Source organism: Manacus vitellinus, unplaced genomic scaffold, assembly GCF_001715985.3.
Source record: "Manacus vitellinus isolate BGI_N305 unplaced genomic scaffold, ASM171598v3 scaffold_42_pilon, whole genome shotgun sequence".
NCBI classification, from domain to species: Eukaryota; Metazoa; Chordata; class Aves; order Passeriformes; family Pipridae; genus Manacus; species Manacus vitellinus.
The window spans coordinates 2791212-2801317 of record NW_021940553.1 but is presented as its reverse complement, the minus strand read 5'-3'; the positions used below and the strand labels follow the sequence as shown (position 1 = coordinate 2801317).

The following is a 10106-nucleotide window of genomic DNA, read 5'->3' as shown; positions in this document are numbered from 1 at the left end:
ACATATCTGGCCCTTCTCTTACTATCCTTTGCCAAAAATTGTTATTCATCTAAAATACCTTCATGTCCACAAGGTTGTATAATCAGTAGTGCCAGGTGCTACAGGGATTTGTAGAGGATTATAGCTTTTGGAACTGTGCTGAAGTCCAAGGAGTCACTAGCAAAATAAGGTCTGATTTGATATAAACAAGGGTTCTGCCCTGGAATTGCCAGATTTGTTGAGATGAATCTTGTGATGTCTGTGTACAATTGTTTTAAGTGATCTCTCGATCATATCAATCATTTGCCATGTGGACTTGTTGAAGGCACAAGACCCCTCACAGTGACCAAGGAGTCAATGCCACCCACATCACCAGACAACAAAGCCCATGTGACAACCACCCACTAAATTAACTCTTTCTATTCTTCTTCATGGCAATGCTGACAAAAGGTGACCATCTCCAGGGAGTGAGCTCTGCACCTTGCCTGACCCATCTGACGATCACAGGACTCAGAAAGTGTCTTACAATAGGATCCCCACAAATCAAATTCAACCTGCAACTAGAGGTTGCAAGGAATCGGGCATGAAAGACTCAAGTGAAAGATTTCATCTGGCAGATCAAAAACGAGCACATGCCCCCTCCTGGAACAGGCCTATCTTCCCTCATGCATTCACAGGCACACACAGGAATCTCTCTGCTGCACACCAAAAGCATGAAAAGCCATCAAATAAAATGCTGTAATTTAATCAGCCATCCCCATACCTTTCAAACCACTTCATGTGGGAAACCAACTTTACACTGCACGAAGCTCCACCCATCCAGATGATGTTGTCATTTCCATGGTAACTAAAGTACCTCAAAGGCAAAAGAACAGATGGAGACTGGAGAAAAAAAAGATAATCTGAGGACCAAAAGTGAACATATGCGGTGCAAGAAAAAATATTAGCTGTGGGCAGCTATTAGGTTTATTATCACTTGCAAAAGGAGACCTCGATAAACTCAGTCATGGCTCTGCAGTGAGGAATGGCACAGTCACGTCAGCTGTGTGACAATACCAACCTCACAGCAGCCCCTGTTCTCCCTTTCCCTTACAAAAATTTCAACGAATAATTGTCCTTGCTCCCTTAATGACTTGTTTTGGTTTAAGGACAAGAACAGCCAAAACAAGCAGAAAGAATGTAACTGGTCTTATGCTTGGCTGCCCATTGCACGTCTTCAAGATCAAAGTCTCCAGGAGGGAGTGAGGGGTTGTCCCTCCCCAACAAATCTGAAGTAGCCAAGGGAGCAAAACTGCACATATGCAACATGTAGCTCATTACCTCCCACTTACCTGTACTCTGTCTGGCTCTTGTACTTCAGATTTACACGAGGCATTATATGAAGGACATGCTGGCAACTCCATGGCAATTTGGAACATCTTTAAAATAGGGTAAATAGTTATGACACAGTCTTTGCTTGACTTCCTCTGGAATTAATCCATCTTTGTGGATTGCTGTCAATCAGAAGGGAAGCTTGCAATTTACATAGGACAATTTGTTCTGTGTCAGCTTTCTAAGACTCTGAGCAAGGCAAGTGTAATTTGGGAACAGGAGCTGTGATGGAGAGAAAAAAAAAAAAAGAAAAAAAATCTTATATTTTTAGCTTGCTCTCAGTAGAAGTTTCCTGCTCTATATTATATAATTTATTTAAGATGCAGAGTTTTGTCAAATTGAAAAAAGTTAAAAATGTATCCTGTTTCCTAAACTCTTCACAGCTTAAACTGGATAGAGCTAGTGTAAACTTCAGAGCATGGACAGCTCATCTATGGACTGGGTAGGAAGAGCCTGGGGTGTGAGAAACGTGAATTTAAGCCCTCCTGCCCAAGACTCCCATCGAGACCCAAGGTAAATACTTTTCCTTTTTTTTTTTTTTTTTTTTTAATGCCTCACCTCCTTGTCTGTAAAATAGGACCACTGATATCTCCTCAAGTTCTGCAGATTGTGAGGATAAATGTTTTTTCTAGGAGACTATGAGCTGCTCAGATCCTGCTGTAATCAAGGGCCAAATTAGGACCTAAGTTAGCTGCATTCTCAGACAATTTTTTAATGACAGTGACTTTTTGTCGCTCATGCTGTTAAATCTGCATTTCAGTCCTAATGAACAACGGGGCTGCACAAGCCTCTCTCAATTGCACATGCTGCTGGATGAGCACAATATTGTGCAGCTGGAGCAAGAAATGCTTCGTCAGTTGATATTTTAAAACACGACCAAAATAAATTCAAGGGAAAAAAAAAAGAAAAAGAAAAAGAAAAAAACAAACCCCGGCAATAAAAATGTATTTGTCTTTTAAATTCTAAGGATGCAAGTGATGCTTTTGGTGCAGATGATTTTTTTTTTTCTGGGTTCTCTCTCTTTCTTTTTTCCCCCAAAATTTCAATAACTTTGTATAAAATGTTTGTGGTTTTAATCCCACTCCAAGCTCAGGCGTTGCCGAAGCCGCTCGCAGCCAGGTGTGCGACCTGCCGGCAGAGGGCAATGCTTCATGGCTATTCAACCAAAACCACCCAAAACTTCGCAATTACAGAGCCTGGTGGGGAAAAGGGCAAGGAAACGAAGAGGCAAGGCGGTACTATAGCCATGAGGCAACTCCCACCCGCGACAGCCCCACGCATACATGTAGTTTGGTTTTGGTTTTGTTTTGTTTGCTTGCTTGTTTTTCCCAAATTTAACTCGCTGATAAAGGAACTGAGATAAGAAAACGTTGATAAATGACCGAGGTGTGAATTAAAAAGTTGTGCTGCACTTTCCCTGGAGCACAGGGAATCAATCAGCCCTTTTTTTTTTGCTGACCTGGCGTTTCGTGCCTGGTTTTCCCTTGGGATGGTGAGCAAGGATTCTTGGGCTGACACCGGACGCTGCTCCCTGTGAATCAGGGGATCTCTGCATCACCCGATGTCAAGGATGGCTGTCACCATGGGAGTACCAGGCAATGATAATGGACAGGGAAAAGGGAGAAAAAGGCAGAATTGAGTACACTGATTCTCTGTTGTAGAGCTGGAACTGATAAATATAACCTCCATTTTTGCTGAATGTGCTACTGCTTCCCACTAGTAGAGGCTCAAGCGTCCCACCAGCACGCTGACCAACCTGCTGCCATCAGCTGCCTGTCTGAAAGCAGTGCTGTGCCTTAGATAAGATCCAACGCAGATGACAGAGTCTTAATACCAGCGGTGATTCTTGCCAAATATTGCACTCTGGCCTTGTGGGATCTTGTTCTCACTGCGCGCGGGCTGGCAGAGGCTCGCTCAGGCACACGATGCCAAACTCCCCAAAGTATGTTTGCAAACTGTTATTCAGGCAGAGCCCCACGATGAAATGCGATACACCTTGTTCCTCATGTTTCCATCTTCAAAAGTTTCAGGTGTCCCACAACAGTTGTAAATAATTTAAGCACATAAAGCATCCATGCGTCAAGTTTTGCAAAGCCCTGGGAGGAAAGCAACAGCGAAGATGATTTACATTTTAGATAAAGAAGGTGTATAGACAATGAGAACTGGATATTCTCCATGTGTATGTTATCCACGGATGGATATCCATATGGATATTATCCATTGCCATCTGAGGGATTTTGCACATTACTAATAGCATGTGAACATGCTCATTTTTTTCCTCCAAATAATTTTCGAGGCCAACCTCAGCTCACCTGTGAAACGCAAACCTCTGACTGCTGATGTTATCTCAGGATCTGTGTCTCCTACTCTGTGACTGGCCCAAAAAAATCACACAAAGCAAAGGAAGAAGACATTTTTTTATTCTTTGAAAATTGTTGGTGTGGGCTTTGTTGGGGTTTGTTGAGGGGAGGACAGTGGTACACAACATATCTTAATAAAATCAAGGCCCTTCTGTGTTATTTCATGAGAAATAAAAATTTTTGCCCTTTCCATCGGACTAAGAGCACACTTAGACAAGAAAAATCAAGTATTTCTGAGCCAATTAATGTTATCCATGCCTAACAGAGCTGCCTAGGGAAACACAATGGCACAGCCATCCAAGAACTGCCAGCTGTGTCATACTTGGAGCACTGACCTCAAAGATGAGGTTTGGATATGTACTCTGATTTAAACAGGTTGGAAATGATATCACACATTACTAGTGGGATCTAAGGCAGGGCTATGTCCCCTTCTATGCCAAGAAGTCCATCTTGGGTTGGAGAAATTTCCTGAGCCAAACCCAGCCAAAGCAAAAACCTCCAGTTTCAGTGGTCCAATAGTTTCTTAGGAAAAGTCATGATTTGTCCTCACCTTATGGCAGTGTTTCTTCAGTCATTGGATGGCTACTTTCACCTGGGAGCAGCAAGACTTTGGTTGGTGCTGCATGACACCTCTCATTATGCACTGTGTGCATAATAGCTGTCAGTCAAAGTTCGAGAGACGTTTGCATGATTCTTCTGCAAATTGACTTCCAAGGTTGCCAATATGGAGAGGAACATGCATCTCATCTGCCTCCAGCCTGTCAGGGTCATCAGGGCTTCAGTTTGGCTTAGGCTAAAGGATAGTTCTATTTCATTCAGTTAAACTTCATTTCCAGAAAGGAATCCCGGGCCAAATTCAGATTCCAGATTACACTGAACCTGGGCAATATAACATTCAGCCCAAAAGTGGACCCCAAATCTCCAAGTGAGGTCTTTCAATTGCAGTGTATGGACAGAGAAATTAGTTAGATTTACAGTGGGTAGGAATCACTTGTACTGTTATGTAGGGAAATGTTGAAGGGAGGACTGGTCCCAATTCTGTTTCTTTGAAAAATTAGTACTAAGTCTGGTCCCTTGGTACCATTTAAATTTTCTCAACCTACAAACATTTTTCCAGCAGAAATCAAATCCACTTCTGATAGCTAAATATAATTCTTTAACCAACCCTTGGCCTGCAAATCGTTTTCTCCAGTCCTAATTTTTTTCCCTCTTTTCTGTATCCTCTCCAATTTTGTCACCATGTTTTAAAATGTGGCTGTCAGATCCTCTCTAGTTCAACTTACTAGTGCCATACACTACAAGTCTCCTGGCTGCAGGCCCAAGACTCACATCAACACTTTCAGATTTGAGGGTCCAACTCAAAGCTGAAACTGCTGGGCTTGTGCAGGTTTTTGTTCTGTGTTTGCAAGAAGCATCTTAATCCATTAAAATGCATTTTGTTTGCCCAGGCCAGGCAGTATTTGTTACATGAAGCTGCCCTGGACTCACATTCTTTGCTGTTTCACTGACCATAATGTCATCTAAAAATGTCATCAGGAGTAGTTTTATATTTACTTCCAGATCATTGATCAATAGCATAAGAGGAAACCCTAGTAACACTCTTCTTTGACCATAATTCTGCATTGACAATTGCTTTCAGAGATCTGTCAGTTAGTCAGTTCTTAACTCATTTCATGTCTGCTCTTGTCCTGAACCCAATTACTTTTGCTTGGCTAAAACATATCTTCTAGGAAGCCATCCAGTCTCCAAGCTGAAAATGTCATGAGATGGTGATTTTTACCAATCGTCCTATTACATTTCTGGAATGATTAATTGCTATGAACCTTGTACATCTTCATTGCAATGTGATATTTTCTCTGAATTCAACTTCTAGTTATCAATTCCTTTTACGACTTTCCCCGGCTAGATTAAACAATTCTTTATACTCAGAATTCCCAAATAGGTCCACTGTTTCCATTCCCTCCCTATCCTAAATTATGTAGCTTTCAATTACCTCCTGCCTGTCCTGAGCTTCATTGACTGATGTTACATTTCTGCTAATGTTTTGTGCTTCTTATTCACGTTAGTGCTTCTATGCTGGTTTACAAAGTCACAGCTATACATAAACATGTACATTCAAGGCTTTATGTACACATAGATGCAAACTCGTATGAAAACTGTGATGGAAATCCACACCATCATAAAGAAATGATGCACGTGAGAATCCAGGATAGGTTTTGACATTTATTGGTAATTAGTCTCCTTGAAGTTATTTATGAGGGAAAAAAAATTTCATGCACTTACAAGATCAGAGTTATTTGTTTGCTCGGGAGAGACTGCAAAACATAATCACAAATGTAAGAGCAGTGACAAACTGATGGGTTTTGAAAGAGCTACAGGAGGCAAATATTCAAAGGTTTTCAAAAGGACTCGTGTGCCTGAGCAGCCTGAGCAAAGGGCAGGTCCTGGTCTTCTTCTGGTGTGTCAGCAAGTGCTGCATCACTGAGCGCCACAACTTTGGTGTGCAGAGAAATGTTTAGACATTGGCTCCGCAGGGGGAAAGAGGCTAAGAAAGATCTGATAGATATGAAAGCCTGGACTTAAACCTGAGCCTCCCCTGTGGTCATCTCCCACGCTGTAACACAATGTTGCTAAGCTACCAAGGTTTTCTTCTAATTGTCCCGGTTGAGAAATTGGAGACAAAATCCTCTGCTTTTGTTTTTGGACAGCAGCAAGCATGACACAATCATTGTGACCATTAAGAAGACACTGAGACAGGGGTAGAAGTGCTCAGCTATCAAAATAATGTACAGGAGAAATGGTTTGTGGATACTGTGGGTATAAATGCCCTAAACTCATGGATAATCAACCAAAACAGAGGGTTTATGTCTTCCAAAATTAGTGTTGCACTTGGTTTAAAATCCCTTGGCCCTGAATTTTGATTGTTGCCTGTCATTTTTCACACAACAATGTTGAAACTCAATACCACACGTCAGAGTGATTTATAAAATAAAAGGTTAACTTCAAAAATCACTGCTGTTTCTATTTTGGGGCAAATTTGTCCAAACAGTTGGATTTCCAATTCTTGAGGGAGAAAAAAAAAAAAAAAGGGAGGATTGAAATATTTTCACATTTCCTCACTTGTCTTGCTTGGTATATGATGGCTCATTTCTTACCTTGTAGTGGGATACAAAGAATTGGTAACTGTTGTAGGTCTGAGATATTATTTTTTTATGTGTACATATAAATAGATAAATGATAGTTAGATGACAGGTAGATAAATAGAAAATTCCTATATAAAGCTGCTATATAAAGAAGTCTGCTAGACATCTGAGAAGTTAAAACACATATTAAGCAATTTAAACAATAGTAAATAGAAGCTTCTAATGATCTGGTTGTATTTCTGAATCATATAAAGTTACCATTGTTTTCCTGGGGGTCTTGCAAGTTCCTTTTTTTTTTTTTTTATCTTTCACATTGACTAACAAATCACAAAATAATTCTGCATAACTTTAATTCATACCTTGAACCTAGAAAGACTTATATACATATTTAACTCAATATGCTATTTATATAGAAATAACAGGCTCCTGGCCTTCATTATAAAACATCTGCCTGTCTCATGCAGTCAAGGTTATGTGCAGACTGTTAGGCACAAATAGGAAACTCATCTCAGGTCCGCTAGAGGAACCAAACCAACATTATGAATGCCATCATATTTTTTAAGTGAAAAGAACAAAGAGGAGGAAATTTCCTTTTTGAGATTATCCACTTACATTGTATGAACTCCTTGACACAGAGCAGAGTCAGAGGGAGGAGATGTTTTTAAAAGAGGAAAAAATTTTCTAGATCTAGAAGACAAAACCATAGGTAAAGAAAACCTTTGATGTCAACCCTGATTCACAATGATTTATGCACACATGTCCTACAAGGTGACCACTCAAAGGGACGGGTCTTTTTCTGCTTATGAAATTTATCCTGACAGAGTTTGATGTCTACGGCAACCAGGTGTGGGTTTTTTTCTTTCAGGCCTAAAAATAACTTTGGGTCAATCAAAAACTTCCTTTATTAGGACTGAGGTTTTTTAATTATTATTTATTTAAACCCTGCCATGTTTTCGGAGTGAGCATTAAATAGGTAATTATTTCTATTGCTTCCTAAATTGAACTCAGTTTGAAATTATTTACATGGGGTTGTTTTAAACACATTTGTGTATGTATATATATATACCCTCCAGAAGAAAAGTAATACAAGAAAATAAGAGCAAAGGCTCACAAAACACTTTGTATCCCAAACGTATTGAATGTAAACAAAATACTTTTTTCTAGGAAAGAAAATCAAAAGTGATTTTTTTTTTTAGTCTTTGGTTCCAAAATTTGGTTTTCTACATTAATTCAATCAAGCCAATTATTTCATAGCCATGTGTCAGATTATTCCAAGGAGGAAGATGATGGTCAGTGGAGCTCTTCAACGCAGAGTTCACCTGCCAAAACTTTTCAAAACCAGAATTCTTCACAGGAAATGTCACTGGCAGCTCTGCCAAGAAATGTTGAAACGGTTTCTTTTTTGTTTCATTTGGATACAAAATGACAAAATATAGCTCCAGTTGGGTGATTTAATTCAAACAAACAAGCCTCCCTTCCATGTCAAAGCGCTGATTGGAAACGACAATTCTTGTTTGGTTTCAATCAGAAAAGTCAACATTTTCAGTGGGACATTTCCTACTTGAAAGTTTTTGAGTTGCGTATTTGCTCGGGATGGAGGTGGGGGTGCTCTGCTGGCCATCATTTGGAGGGCTTTTTGTGTATTTTACTGGTTTGTTTTATCCTACTGATGGAGAGAAGTGTGAGGAAAGGACCATAAGAGAAGGACAGGCACAGCCTGTTGCCTCTAAGCTCACCTGTTTGGGATCAGCAGGTTATCGTGGCAGATGTCAGTTATGTGGGGAGATCCAGAGGGAGGTGATGGCTTGGTGTAGTTTTTATCTTGTCCTGAAAAGTGTAGGAAAACACTCTGAGGCTGAGGGCGCATTCTCACTCATGTAACTGAGTCTGCTGAGGGTTTGTGAGGGCTATGCTGGTGTCTCATGAGGCCCACAAAGCTCTCCTACCCATCTGGTGTTAGACTGGGACCTGTGTTGTAGATCCATTGCTACACATCCTTTCTCCTAAGGAGACAAGCCGAGAGAGCTGGGGCTGTTCAGAATGGAGAGGAGAAGACTCCAGGGAGACCTTAGAGCCCCTTACAGTACCTACAGAGGCTACAGGAGAGCCAGAGAGGGACTTTTAAAAGGGTCTCGAGTGACAGGACAAGGGGGAAAGATTTCAAGCTGAAAAATGGAAAGTTTAGATTAGATGTTGGGAAGAAATTCCTCCCTGAGAGGGTGGTGAGGCCTTGGCACAGGTTGCCCAGAGAAGCTGTTGCTGCCCCATCCCTGGAAGTGTTCAAGACCAGGTTGGATGGGGTTTAGAGCAATCTGGGATAGTGGAAGGTGTTCCTGCCCAGGGCAGGTCCCTTCCAACCTATGATTCTATGATTCTATGACATAAGGAATAACAGCACATGAAAAAACCTCCACGGCAGATGAGGGTCAACCCAGTTAGTCAACCCTTGGACCAGTTGAATTGAGGTCACTCAGGATGATAGCCAGAAGTTACTATTTTTCCCAGAGCACAGGGGAGAAACTTGATGTACCTTGGGCCTTCTGCAATACTCTGGGAGAGGGAAACCTGTGGCACCATCTCTGCAAGGGATCAGACATGCAGAGAAACTCCCCTGCAATGTTACCTTCATCTGTAAGTACACTTCCACAGCTCCATACCACAAGCCTTCCCTTTTCTAGGAGTTCCTCAACATCATCTCTGTGATTACTCAGTCAAGCCAACAATTTACTCTTGTGAGTAAAGGTTTGCCCAACTGGCAACCCCAAATGACAGCGTCATCCAGACTGCTGGCAGAGCAATGATGGGAAATGAAAAGCCCAGCAACTTGGATTTTGCACAGTTCCACTGACCTGGAGCTGAGTTTGTGCTGTAGTTTGGGCACTGTTACTACTCTATACTGAAAGCTGTGGGGGTGGTGACTTTACTCCTTAAATTAGGTGTGGAAAGTCCTTGCTTGTCTCCCCCAGCCCCAGAGAGTGAATTCTCACTGTGGTCTGAACAGCAGCCACTGGACCCCAAAAATCTCCCGCATAGGTCATGAGCTCACGGTGAAAAGCATATGGCGGGGTGGGGGGCGGATGGGATGGCGTGGGAGAGACTGAGCTTGGAGTGGGATAAGTGGGATAAATACCACTGCCCTGAATCTCACCTCCTCTGCCTTTTCTCCCCTGCCCCCATCAGTGCTGCTGTTGTGTCAGGTAGTGGCACTGTTGAGTACATTAATCCAGAGCTGAGCATTGCAGCCACACCGAGC

At 41.6% G+C, this 10106-nt stretch overlaps 1 protein-coding gene across 3 annotated transcripts in view; it reads left to right on the top strand.

Annotated features, from left to right (window-relative positions):
* The first annotated feature begins 9304 nt into the window (after window positions 1–9304).
* SETBP1 (SET binding protein 1) overlaps window positions 9305–10106 on the top strand; it is a 265374-nt gene continuing 264572 nt past the window's right edge. For 2 of the 3 annotated variants that reach the window (XM_018078772.3, XM_018078771.3), the window contains exon 1: window positions 9305–9484. The gene's annotated coding sequence lies outside the window, so the exon portion shown is untranslated. Of the gene's footprint in view, window positions 9485–9512; window positions 9586–10106 lie in introns of those variants that run through there. The other variant, XM_018078773.3, reaches the window with a different exon arrangement.